This window comes from Dipodomys merriami, unplaced genomic scaffold (assembly GCF_024711535.1).
Source record: "Dipodomys merriami isolate MVZ:Mamm:240054 unplaced genomic scaffold, mDipMer1.0.p SCAF_246, whole genome shotgun sequence".
In the NCBI taxonomy this organism is placed as follows: domain Eukaryota; kingdom Metazoa; phylum Chordata; class Mammalia; order Rodentia; family Heteromyidae; genus Dipodomys; species Dipodomys merriami.
The window spans coordinates 1,564,258-1,578,788 of NW_027203893.1; the positions used below are offsets into that span (position 1 = coordinate 1,564,258).

General features: G+C 38.6%; 1 long non-coding RNA gene across 1 annotated transcript in view; it reads left to right on the forward strand.

Annotated features, from left to right (window-relative positions):
- The first annotated feature begins 1,058 nt into the window (after positions 1-1,058).
- Positions 1,059-14,531, forward strand: part of LOC138835999 (uncharacterized) — a 53,312-nt gene continuing 39,839 nt past the window's right edge. The window contains exons 1-2 of the long non-coding RNA XR_011374849.1: positions 1,059-1,325; positions 7,117-7,167. This is a non-coding gene — a long non-coding RNA (uncharacterized lncRNA). The remainder of the gene's footprint in view (positions 1,326-7,116; positions 7,168-14,531) is intronic.

Here is a 14,531-nt window from a genome sequence, read left to right on the forward strand (position 1 = left end):
TGGAGTCAACATATGTATATAAATATAAATCATGTATGTAAATTGTACATGAATAGGATGTTTTCTAGTGGTGTAGATCTATTTGAGGCATAAGGAACAGAACTGAATTTCTTGACTTTAAGGCGGCCAGCTTCCCATTCCCACACAGTGCAATAGAGTTACCAAGACATTGAGTTTCAATCCCAGTCCTGGCAGAAAAATGGTACCTTTGCAGTATGTGAGGCCCAATTCTTAGGCATTTCATTATGCCTCAATTTTATGAATGTGATTGTTTAACTGCTTAATAAAGAATTAACTAAAATTGATCAGTGTCCTATAATATAATTGTGTATAACTTTACCCTGGAATCATTCAAGAACTGCCCATTCAATCATGACATACATCACATTCCATTGGTACTCATATGGATAGGAATGAATTCCATAGGCTCTCCAGCCATTTGGAGGTGGCAGGACCAGGATTCGAACTGTGGGCTCCAGCTCCCTCCACTTCAACCTGGGGATAGGGTACTCACCGTTCTGTCCAAGAATATCAGCAAGACCAATGATTAGATAGGTACCAGTGGCTCTCAGCAGTCCTCCTTGATACTTACAAGGCTGTGATGGGAGGATCATGGTCAAAGTCAGCCTAATCAGGAAAGTTCCTGAGACCTTTTTCCAACTTCAGTGCCAACAAAGCCAGAAGCCCAAGGCTCCAGTGTGGAGGGCGAGCCTTGAGCAAAAGCAGTGCACAGACTGTGCCCAGATCCTTAGTTCAAGGTCCGGGTCTGGCAACAAACAGACATATACAACAATCTGTGCAGCCATCTGCCTAAAGCAGGTCACCCTCTTGTCTCCAACTGAATTGGACATTGGTCCCTGGGATAAGGGCTGGGGGAGCCGCTGTCTTCTTGACTCAGCCCATGCTGCTTGCATCACAGAACTCTGGCCACACCCCCATTCTTTCATGGTTATTTCTGACCAATGGGATACAAGAATGGTGACCACGCCCACATTCCATGCTGCCTAGTAGCACCCTGGATTCCCTCTGTTAGTTTACAACACTACCAGCAATTGAGGAAGGTAGAGGTGGCTAAGTGGTGAGGAAGAGACTCAAGCAACTTTGGAGTATAGTAGGAAATTGAGATGCCTGCCCGCACCCCAGCTCCCTCCTCCCCTTCCCAAGTTGCAGGATTTTAAACCTCAGGCAATGGTGCACTGCCAACCAGGCCTAAAGCCCTGACCTGGTCCCTAGCCCTGGTTCTCTGCTCTTGGTCCATGTGTTTCGCTGCCATTGCTTCTTGCCCCACCTGGAGCAGCCTCCAGCAGCTTTTCCCAGCAACACAGGTGAGTGGCTTCCCCCAAATCACAACTAACTGTGATCAGACACCCCTCCTTGGGCACCATGACCCATGCTTGTTTCCTCACCCTGGCTCTGAGGATCCATCTTTCTGTCTTGGGCATTTCTGAAACAGAGACTCAATATATGCTCTGATTGGACTGGATCGAAGTCTTCCTATCTGGGAAAGGTATGCTCCACCAGGCCTGGCCCTCTGTAGTTGGGATGGTAACCATGTAGCACCATGCTCAGTCATCGATTTAGATGGATTATCCCAAGCTTTTGGTCCACAGCAGCCAATTCTTGACCACAGGTGAAGCTCTGGGTAGGGCCACAACCATCAGAACTCATTCTCCTCACAGGACAGTTTGAGGAAACAAGGGATTTATACAGAGGGAATCTCTGGAGCATGGCTTGGCATGGAGGGAGTGGCATTCAGAGAATGTTCTCTGCAATTCTGTGAGCAAATGACAGGAAGATACCCACAAAGGGCTCAGGTGGGGCCAGTTATTAATCATGCAACAGCTGGGGATTTTGAAACAAAACATGGGTCTCTTTCATCGTTACCCTATACCCATGAGGATGGGGATCCTTCACTGTGTTTAATTTTGCATCTGGGAAAACCGAGGCACAGAGAAGTCAGGTAACCTCCTTATGACTTCAACTTCACAGGAAGCTCGGCCTGACTTCACTACCATGCTCCCTAGGACAATGGGTGATATTCAATCTGCTTCTTGTGGTAGGGAGTCCAGTTCTTGTCAGTTGTGGGGCTTGAACACTAGGCATGGGCGCTGTTGCTGAGCTCCTCAGCAAAAGGCTAGTGCTCTACTACTTGAGCCCACAGCACCATTTCTAGTTTTCTGGTGGTTCTTTGGAAATAAGAGTCTCAGAGACGTTCCTGTGGGGGCTGGCTATGAACCATGATCCTCATATGTCAGCCTCCAGTGTAGTTAGGATTAGAGTTGTGAGCCACCGGCACCCAACCTAATTTTAATTCTGACTTTTCCCTCTCTCTTTCATAAAAACTATTTGAATGGGTGCTGGTGAAGGGGGCCCAGAATCCCCATGTGGCTGGAATCCAAGGTGACCGTCTCATTCTGGAGGTGGGCTGTGGGTCAGGAGCTGTCTAGCTCAGCCTGTTGAAACAGCACACTGAGGTAAGCCACACTGTGCCCTGGCTAGATCATGAAATTCATTGTCCATCCAGCCTTACTGGACTTATTGTATTGTATTGCTTTCTACATCATTTTCTAGCACCTGGCCAAACTTATGATACTTAGTTATGGAATGAAAATGTAATGCCTTCTTAAGAAAGTCATTTAGGGCTCTGGGAATGTGGCTTCATGGTATGGTGATTGCCTAGTATTCATGAAACCCTGGGTTCAATTCCTCAGTAACAGAGAAAAAAGAAAAACACTAGAAAGAATACTGGGCCACAAGTGGTAGAGTGCTAGCCTTGAGGAAAAAAATGCTCAGGAATAATTCCCTACCCCTGAGTTTAAGCCCCTGGACTGGCAAAAAAATTAGTAAATGGAAAAGAAAGAACACATACTTGAAATATATAATTGCTCCTTACATACTGACACCTGACAATAGCCCCTAATTCATGTACTTTACTTATGTTAGGATACTGTGTTGAAAAAAGTTTTGTTCATTAAGTCACAGCAATTAATGCCAGGAATGTGCTTGGATGTCCGCTGAAGATTAATTCTGGAAAGTCAAGGATTCCAGGATTTTGTGTCATCACTGCTAATCACAAAGTGAAAAGTAGTCTGCGTGATTTTGAAATCTTTTTGGTCAGTTTTGCCATCAAAAAGGCAGAGGCTAATTAATAGTTATGACAGAAAATAAGGAGTAACTCCGGATGGAAGGAAAAAATGATAGTAAATAAGGTATACCAGAAACTGGTCTAGAGAACCATTTTTGGTTATTGAAGAACTATTTGTCAACTAGGCTTTTCCTCATTGCCTTTAGCATTCTAAATCTCTTAGGCTAGTTCTTAATCTCTGCGTGGTAAATGTATCTCCTTCTATGCTGTTCTTTCATATCTTATCTCCTTTGTTTTCTAAAAATCTCATTCTTTCTATATTTCTCTATGAACATTTCCTGATACTAAATACACCTATACAGATGTCACAGGATGCTAATGTAAGGGTCCCATAGCTCATGATTCATTAATGTAACAAACTGGAAAAGGAGGACATATTTACTGCTACCTCAATTTTTTTTGAAAAGCTGCAATGTCATCATTTGGTTAAAATTTCAATTCTTTGTCTACACAGTGTGTCAGTGCACCTAAATGCAAATATGAAATGGGTGCTGGTGGTTTACACCTGTAATCCTAGCTACTCAGGAGGTTGAGACCAGAGGATTGTGGTTCAAAGCCAGCCTTGTCAGGAAAGTCCATGTGAACCTAATCTTCAATTAACCACCAGAAACCAGGAAGTGGTGCTGTAGCTAAAGTGGTAGTGAGGTCAACTTGAACTGAAGAGCGGAGGGTCAGTGCCCAGGATCAGAATTGAAGCCTCAGAACCAACAAAAAAGGTGAAATATGACTTTAAGTTTCCCCAAACGGAACGACAAGATCAATAATCTTCACAAGCAAAAAAAATTAATTCCAAAATGATTCAATGCACCTACTTTTGGTGAGTTATGTTATGGAATCTGTGCTGGACATATTCTCTAAAAACAAATCGTTTAGGGATACAGGTGGACCCATTGCAACAATAAGATGTACAAGTCATTATGTCAAAAAATGAACTTTACAACTTTGGTGGGGGGAGGATGGGATGGGGGAAGAGGGAGAGTATGGGAAGGGATGGGAAGGGGAAAAAAAGAAGAGGCAACAATGCTTGATAAGAAATGTACACATTATCTTCCCCGTGTAATTGTAACTCCTCTGTATGGTATTCTCACAATACAAAAGAGAAAAAAATGTCAAATATTAGCTTTACAAAAAACATCTAATATTTCTTCTTTGAAGAGAGATGTCTATACAGTTGATGTCACTTGGCTTTCTTACTATCTTAGTTCGAATCCAACCATGGCAGTACAGTCTGTCAAACTCTTATCTGTAATTACACAGCAAAAAAACCACAAGTGTAATTTTAGTTCAAGCAGCAGAGCTTTGGGGGCAGGTTAGCAGGAAACAAAACTGTTCAGAGACAGGATCCAGCCTAGGAGTTCAAGCCCCATAACCAACACAAACTAAAAAAACAAGCAAACAAAAACCCCAGATATTTCATTGGGACCCTCCTTAAAGGAGTACTGGTCTGAGAAGAGGCTTCTTTTGCTGATCATAATCACTGGATACTTTTTTGGAATCCTTATTCTCTGGAAAATTCAGGACCAAACTAAAGGAATTGATAACTGACTCCTGAAACAAGGGAATCATCTCAGGGGTGAAAATACCATCGATAAGACACTTTAAAGCCTCCATGTCTTTGTTTCTTACCAGTAGAATGGTTTTGGGGGGGTCCAGTCGTGGGCCTGAACTCTGGGCCTGAGCGCTGTCCATCGGCTCTTCAACTCAAGGCTAGCGCTCTACAACTTGAGCCACAGCACCACTTCTGGCTTATTTTTGCTTATGTGGTGCTAACGAATCGAACCTGGGCCTCATCCATGCAAGGCAAGTGCTCTACCACTGAGGCAACTTCCCAGTCCCTGCAATAGAACATGTTTTAAACAACGTTATTTCCTTTTGTTCTATGCTGGCTTTCAAATGGCACATTATTTCTTTTTGTAATACTCTCAACTAGGAGTTTACAGAAAAGTTATATATGAGTAAATACACACACGAAAAAGTCAGGGACAGAGTTTCCTTCAAGCCTTGGGATTTTTTGAACAGTAAAAAGGAAAGCACAATTTAACTTGAACTTTGTCAATCCTCTATGTTCCATTCCTTTCCTGGGACCAGTTTCCACATCCAGTAGCAGTTACTTCCAGGAACAATCTACGGTGCTGCCTGAGATATAATGAATGTTTTCTTGCTTCACCAAAAAAACACAAGGACATCCTGCTCTGAGGTTACACGTGTTTCAGAGACAACTTAGTAAAGAGAAAATATGAAATTTATATTGCTTTTAAATACATTTTCCATAAGTATATTGAGTTCAAACTTTGTAAGTTCTCTATGAATTAAGGCGAATTTTAAATGGGAAGAAGATTCTCAGATCATTTTTTTGTGAGTGTATGTGCTGCGCATTATTTGCCAACTGTTCATGAGTTAACAGTAAGGAAACAATAGCAATAATAAGAGAAAGAGAAGTTTTGTGTTTAAGTATAAGGGTTCATAGAAGACTCTACAAATAAGACAACATTGAAACAATAAAGCCAAGTCCAGTATGTAGATTTATGAGAGTGATATAGAGAAAGCATTACTCGTACGTGGAACAGGAAGTATGAGGCCACTCCCTTTCTAAATCATGCTTGCTAATCACGCAACTTTGTAGACAGTAGAATGGAAGCATAATTCTGTTTTCAATGCAAATCAGATATAAGAGCATGGACTTAATTGGAAAAAAAAGATCATCCTGAGAGAGCAGGGATTATACTAGCCATGAACTGGTGGATAAGATCACATTTATTTTCTTTCCTTTACTTATGTATTTTTTGTTAGTGATGGTCTTGACACTTGAACACTGGGCCTGGGAGCTGTCCCTCTGCTATTCAGCTCAAGGCTAATGCTCTATACTTGAGCCACAGTGCCACTTTCAGTTTTCTTGTAGTTAATTGGAAAAAGAGTCTCCAGGATTTTCTTGCCCAGCCTAGCTTTGAGCCCTGTCCTAAGATCTCACCACCACCCAGCTAAGGATCACATTTCTAACAGTATACACACAGCATATATAATGTGCATGTTCATCTATCTTTATATGAACTCTTAAGTTGAAAATCTAGGCTAGAGCTTAGCCTTTACACTCACAAAAATGTTTGTAATTTAAAAGTTGATACTACTGGAGAAATAAAACCTAAGAATGTAAAGGAGTCTGGGAAGTTCCGTATGCATCCAGCCTGGGCAGAACAGTCTTTGAGAAACTATAATTAACCAGCCAAAAGCTGGATTGGAAGCATGGCTCAAGTATTGGAATACCAGCCATGAGCAAGGTTGCTGAATAAGATCTTGACGCTTTTGCATACATACATACAATCATACACATATATGCACTCACAAATACACATATGAAGCAACTCTCAGAATATGTGGAAAAGGTAGAAAACAATAGAAAATATGTCCTGAGTAAGATTGGAATCAAGTGATAATTTTTAATGTTAGAAAGTCCTCAAGTGAACCTTCTTCAAAAAAGTTTAAGAATATTACATAGATAGGGACCAGAGTCAAGTAATCATTATTAATGGGATCAGGTCCATGGAGGAATGAATCAGAGACTCCTGCAGGTACATCTGAAAATGTTCATATTCTGTGTCAAATGTTATAACATCTTTGAAAAGAGTATATGAACACTCTGAGCAGTATAGTGGATAATATTACTGGAGAAGTTCAGAATTGCTAGTCTGTATCTCGATTAAATAAACCAAGAAACTATGGAGGGGAAATGTGATACAAGGCTAGAATTCTAGCACTCAGACTAAGACAGGAGATTAGATAGTGGAATTACACAGTGATACCTTCCCTGGACCAGGTAGTATAATTTTGTCTTAATAAAACAAACCAAACAAGAAAGGAATACGCAGTTCGAAGTTTGGGCTAATATTGTCATTATATTTTGAGAAGTCGTTTCCTATTGAAATGCAACTCATATATAATCCTCAGTTGTGTTTTAAATGTTCTCTTCATTACAGAACATTCTTAGATGCAAAATGGCTCATGATTCCCATCCAAAATTTGAAAAAGTAAGTAATCATCATTCTGATAGATTCCAAGGATAGGATGAAGGATTACAAAAGCTTAAGCCTGGAGAAATAGCAAAGTTAATCTAATGTAGGACTATGTAGATCTTGCTAAATTAGAGTTTAAATTTAAAATAAACATTTTGGTTTTGTTTGTAATTTCATATTCTATAGGATACTACAAAATTCTTTTAAGTAGAGGGTTTAATTGATAAAGTTACAAATGTTTCTTGCAATCTATTTGCCTAGAATATTCTTTCATGAGAATTAGAACTCAGTTAATAGATAATACCAACACTTCATGTATAAAATGAAAATGTGAATAATGTAGACAGAGTTGGCAAAAAAATGGATGATATTAATTTATAAATTTAGAAAAGGCGATTTTTTGAGGTTTTGGTATAACATGGTATGAAGAGAATAATTGTGTGTCATCTGTCTTCTACCTGTATGTAACACAGGTAGCAATTTCCTTAATAACGTCTTCTGTATACAGTGAGAAAACTGCTAGGTTTGGGATTTGTTTTTTTTTTGTTTGTTTATTTTATTAGTTTGACCTAGGGCTTGAACTCGGGGACTAGACACTGTCTCTGAGCCTCTTTGTGCGCAAGGCCCATGCCCTACCACTTCAATCTCAGCTCACTTGTGTCTGGCTTTTGCTGGAAAGTTTATTGGAGATAAGAATCTAGAGAACCTTCCTGCCTCGGTGGGCTTTTGTCAACGTCTAGTGCGTTGGAGTCCCTGGGTAAGGGTAACAAAATCACCAGGACACAGGGGATGCAGAGTGCAAACAGCAATTGCCACTGCATGCTGTGCTTTATTGTTAGTGGTATTTAATGACAAGCAAGCATGATCTTTGCCAAGATTTGGTCAGAAGACATTGACACAAAAATTTCAACAGATACATTTTTACTTGACCTATGAGACAATGTCTTGATATATTATTATCTAAACTATTTTAGAGCATGTTCAAACCAATCAGGAAAATGCTTGACCAGCTGTTCAACTATGATTAAGCAATCAGAAGAGCTACTTCCTCAGCTCCCAGGAGTCTGTGACATGTGTTTTGAGATAGGGAGAGAGAACATTTTCCCTCTCTAGCCCGGCATGCCAAGAACTTTCCTAATACTCAAACACAGTCCTCAGCTAATCCTGAGGCCGGAGTCTGCACCATTCTGCCCCTTCAACATAGACCCTGAGTCTTCACAATTTCCTTCTTTTTTCTTTTGTTTTAAAAGTAAAGCTTTCCACAGAGTTATCATAGACGCTTGCATTGGTTTCATAAATATCAAATATAACAGTACAAGTGCAAACAAAATAATAACAACCATAATTTCCACACCACTAGCAGTATGTGAAATGCTTTGTAGTATTTCTTTTGGATCCAACCCTTCCAATTGTTTAATAAATGCATCAGCAATATTAGAAGCATCACCATTTGTAAATTGTTTACCAAAAATATCATGTACATCAAATTGTAACTGAGCAATCAATTGAGCAGCAGTAGAATTTCCATATAAATATTGCTGTATTACATTCTAATCATATATATATATATTATATTTTACATTAGTAATGCAAAAGGTAGTAAAATTGCAATCACATTTTAACAATAACTTTTTTCCACAACCAATAACTTGTTTCCTAACCATCCCACTGTCTGTTTAAGAAAATTAATCTGTGTTTGTAATAGAGTATCATTTTCTACCTGTGAGACCCACAATTCATGTGAATCCCGGTGACATTCTTCCACAAAGTGCTAATTTGTAAGGAAGTGTGTAGGGCAATTCCAGACACCGCAGCAACAGTGGTAATAGCAATTAAGTTTAAGATGACAGCTACCATGGCTCCAATCATGCACTATGTACATTGTAGTAGTTTGGTAAAAAATTCAATAACAACACTATCCAAAGGATTTTGGGACCATTCTCTTCCTAATTTAACAGTAGCCAAATATGAGTTCTTTGTTGTAATATCATGGTACTATACTGCCATTAAAATTAAGAGAGGAATTAATGCAAGAACACAGGCGACAATTAAAACAAGAAATAGTAGGAGAAAATGTATAATTTCCCACTAAAAATGCATAAGGCAGAGCTACACAAGCAGTTGCATCATAAGATTTGTACAAAGTAAAATTATAAGTGGAGGCAGAGTTCGCCGTCCCTGAAAACGATCCATTTGATAGCATCATGGGTTTCAGCGCCGCTGCGACCTTCCAAAGATGAGTCTGAACAGCATTGGGTGCAGCCATGAAAGCCCATAGAGCATCTGCAAAGCCTCCATCTCCCTAGGCCATCAATTGAGCTCCAGTAAGCGATCCATTAATGGCTTCCGGCATCCTAGTAACATTTGATAAATCACATCTGGTAATATTCCATTCTGAACATGTGTTAATAAACTGTCCAAAAGGTCCTCAATTAATAAAATTATTGAACATTTTCCCAAATGTTCCTCTACACTCTTGCCACACAAAAGGCTGATATTTTAAATCAATATAAGTAAAATCAGGGCACATAGGTAAGGATAACTCGCCATCAGTGACACTTTCCCAGCTACTATTAATGGCCAAGTAGTTAATTGGTGCAGCTGTGTTTTAGAATTGGAAGTGCGTTTCCCAGGTAAAACCCAATGTTGCCAATTCATTACTAAACATGGAGGAGGCCCCAGAAAAACAGGCAAGGAATGAGTATAGTAAGTAAAATTTAAAAAGGTACCATCATCTTTATTGCAAAATGTGAAATTATTCCAAGGAGGAGATAAAACAGCAGGAACAGTATAGACTGTTATATACATGTCTCCCCAAACAACAGGTTCCAATAAAGGAGGGTTAGGAACAAAGTCCCAATAACTTACATTAGCATTAGCATGGACAGAGTTTACAATAAGCAGGGCACATGGCCAGGAACAAGTTCTCAGCCGTGACAGGTTTACCATTAAATTGTAACATCTTTTGTCCTTCTCCAGTCAACTTTTTAACCTGCCCCCAGGTGGGCAGTGGGGATTTCTTTTTCCTCAACTGGTGGCCGATTCCTTGCAAGATATGGGGCTGTCCTCACTGGGCCACGTCTGTATCCATCAGGCAGGAAGCTAGTATTGTTTGCCATCCTGTGTAGACACAAAACCTTATCCTTGCCCCTTATGTAATAATGTTCCTAGTTGCCATTCTGCATCCAATGCAATCTTATTCCATACGGGAGCATTTAAATAAGGTTTTTGTGATATTTGCTCAAAATGGCGCTCAGCTCTAGTTAAAATATCTCCTTGTGGTTAGTTTAAAAAATTAAGAACATAAAGAGCTTGATGTAAAATTATTTTAGGATTTTGCATGGAATACCACAAAATATCCATACTTTCATCCAACCTTTTCCTCCTTTTTAATTTTTTTCATTTGTTGTTTTAGTGTGCCATGAACACATTCAATAATGGCTTGTCCTTGGGGGTTATATTCTATTCCTGTAATATGTACCACATCATAAAGTTCACAAAATCTTTTAAATCTGATACTTTTATTGGCTGGTCCACGTCAGTCTTCATTTTGGCAGGCACTCCCATAATGGCAAAATCTTCCAATAAGTGTTCTATTACATGGTTAACAGTTTCTCCCATAAGGGCAGAAGCCCAAACAAATTTGGAATACGTATCATGTACAAAGGAAAAACAGCCAAAGGCTTATACATGGATTATATCCATTTGCCAGAGCTCTATAGGTTGTAATCTGGGAGGATTTACTCCAGCAGGTACAACTCTCAAAGCATTGGTCTGCAGATAGGACACCTTTTTATAATTTGTTTACCTTGAGAATAAGGTATTTTATAAAGCATATGTAAATAGCTAGAATTTGTATGTAAATGAGAATGATCCTGTTTAGCAGAACAAAATTAATTTATCAACCTGATTATTGCCATATACAAGGTACCCAGGTAAGGAAGAGTGAGCTCTAATGTGAGCTACAAACACTTTGGCATTACGTTGTTGCAGTGATGCTTGTAATTGTTTAAATAATTGGTTTAGCTGGGGTTTAGATGAATGTGTAACTGCAGTGACTATATTACTCACAACTCCTACAGCTTAGGCAGAATCAGTAACAATATTAACATCTCCCACAAAATCTTGTAACACCTTAATAATAGCAAAAAGTTCATTTTGTTGAACTGATGCTTAAGTAGTTCTTTGTACCCAATATTTATTTGTTGTCCAATAGCACTTTTTGTTTTGGAGCCATCTGTAAAAACAGTAATAGCAGTTGAAATAGGGGCCTTGGTAATTATATTATTAATGATAAGTTTTTGTTTACCCAAGCAATCCCACAATCTACCTTTGGGAAAAATGATAGGAAAATTGCCCAGTAAAATATACTAATGCTCTTTGTAGCATTTCAGACAGGTTTAACAAATATTTTCTTGGTCTTTTGGCAAAGGAAAGATGATTTCAAATAAATCATGCCCTGATAGGATAAATACCAGTTGCCTGGCCTGTTGAATAATAACTGCCAACTGTTGTTCATAAGGCATAATATTTTTTGTAAATCTATGCCGTGTATAAATCCATTCTAATGGTAGCTCATTTTGTCTTATAATTCCTGTTGGGTATTTTCATGTATCTAAAATATATAAATTTATGAGTTGAATAAGCGTTACTCGATGTAAAAACATTTTTTTATTCTCTGTTCTACAAATTGTATTTCTCTTTCAGCTTCCTTAGTTAAAGTTCTTTTGCTATGTCAATCAGGCTCCCTTTGTAACAATGAAACAAATTATGTAATAGATAAGTAGGAATTCCTAAGGCTGGTAGCATGCAAATAATATTTCCTAGTAACTTTTGAAAATCATTTAATATATGTAATTGATCACGTCGTAAAGATATTTTTTGAGTTGTCACTGTTTGTCTACAAACAATATATCCTAAATATTTTACCACCGTATCTTTTTGTATTTTTTCAGGTGCTATTATTAATAAAAAATCTTTAAATATAAAGTGTAAACACTGTAACACCATTTCTAATTCTGTTATATTTGGTCCTCCAAACAAAATATCATCCATATAATGAAAAATATAAATGTGAGGCCATTTTTGTCTAACAGGTTTTAAGGCTTATCAACATATATCTGACACATAGTTGGAGAATTCATCATTCCTTGGGGCAACACCTCCCATTGGAAGCGCTGATGAGGGGTTTGATGATTTATTTGTGGTAAAGAAAAGGCAAATCTTTTACAATCTTTACATGTACAGGAATGGTTAAAAAAAAAAGCAATCTTGTAAATCTATTACTATTATTGGCCAATTTTTAGGAAGCATGGCAGGCGAAGGTATACCAGGTTGTAAAGCCCCCATAGGGTACATGGATGCCTTACCTCCTCATAAATCAGTCTGCAATCTTCATTTCCCTGACTTCTTTTTAATAACAAATATTGTAAAATTCCATGGTGACATAGAAGGCTCAATATGTCCTTTGGTTAACTGTACTGCAACTAATTGATGAGCTGTTTCTTATTTTTCTTTAGATATAGGACATTGTTCAATCCAAAGTAGTTCCTCAAATTTCCCTAATATCTTTATGGGCTCCATCTAAAAATGTTAAAATTGAATATAAGCTCCCCATTGTTCCAGTACATCTCTACCAATTATGTTAACTGGAACTTCCATAATATAAGTTTTAAGGACAGCTCTCTGTCCGTCTTCTGAGGTTATAGTAACATATGACACTGTTTGTCCTATAAAATTTACAGGAGTATTGCTAACTCCTTTAATATTACAGGGGATTATTTTATATAATAAATGATTAGGCCATTCATGAGTTTTAATAATTGTAATATCTGAGCCAGTATCTATTAGTCCTGTCAATATCTTTTCCTGAATATTAATCTTAATCTTAGGCTGCATTTTAGTAATATGAGTAGTCCAAAACACATTTTGTTGGTTAGTACTTTCAAATCCCCCAATGTGGAGTGTAAATGACTTTCCAATAGATATATATGATAATAACAAGATTTGAGCAATTCATTCTCCCTTTTTAAAGGAAATATGTGCAGCAGCTGACATTAAAAATTTTATTTCCCCAATATAGTCAGCATCAATAATTCCTAAATATACTAAAACTCCTTTTGCATTAAGACTGGATCTACAGGTCAATAGGCCAAATGTTCCTTCAGGTAAAGGCCCATAAATTCCAGTAGGATTTTTTTGTGGCTTATCACCACCTTTCAAAATAAAATCTTTTAAGGCTGGTATGTCCACTGCGGTGCTGTGGGCTGTGGCAGGAACAAGGGAAAAAATGGTTGGCTGCCCTCCATTATTAATCCTGGGCCCCGGGGCTGTCCCAATGGAGACTTTCCCTGCATAGGGTAAGCATCTTTTATAGGAATTCCTTTATTGTCTATTTTTGATCAAAACTCCCTTGCCCAGTGCTTCCATTTTTTACATTTAGGGCAAATTCCTGGTCCTCTCTTGTTAACGTCAGTAGCCTTTTTGACCCTATCCAAAACACTTTAGATTAGAGGGTTTTGTTTGCAAGCATGCCAGGTTAGTGGCCATAGATTTAGCAAATACCTGCATACACCTGGATTCAGATGTAACGTCTTTGCAGTACCTTAAATATGTATTCACATCCCCAGATTCTTTAATACGCAATAGGGTCCATCTACAGTCCTCATTAGCATTCTCATAAGCCAACATGTGTAGCAGTTGTTGCCCTGCAGCCTCTACCACAACAGTACATTCCAAGGTCAATTTCAATCGTGATAAAAATTCAACATAGGGTTGATTAGGTTTTTTAATTTCTTTAGTCCAAAAGCCATAATGCTCTCCTACTGGTCAAATCCTTTCCCATGCCTCAATACCAATGTCTCTTAACTCCTCATAGATCTCTTCAGGAGAGTTCACTTACATATGAGCATCCGCATATTGTTCTGTTCAACTTAACATGGGAAAGGTTATGATCTGCAGGTGTGGATTACTGCTCTGTGCATTTAGCCCTTTTTGTACATAACTCAGTAAACCACATTTGCCATTGTAGGTATTTCGGTTTCTTAAGCAAGGCTCTACAAAGCATCTTCCAATCCTAGGGAGCAAAATTATTGTAATGTCAGGCAAGCCCATTAAGCAATTCCTTAACATAATGAGACTGAGGACTGTTAGGTTTTTAAAAAGAGGAAGCTGAGTAAGAACAGCACCACGAACGTGGTATTCAGGTAAGGGGTAGTTTTATTCAGTAGACCTGCTGGGACCAGGCAAGGTTGGAACTCCACGAGGCTGGGAAAAGCCTAGGAAAGAGAGAGCTGGGAAAGAGAGAGGAAAGAGAGAGAAGAGAGAGCTAGAAAAGAGCAGCAAGAGAGCAGAGAGCTAGAAAAGAGCGCGAGAGAGCA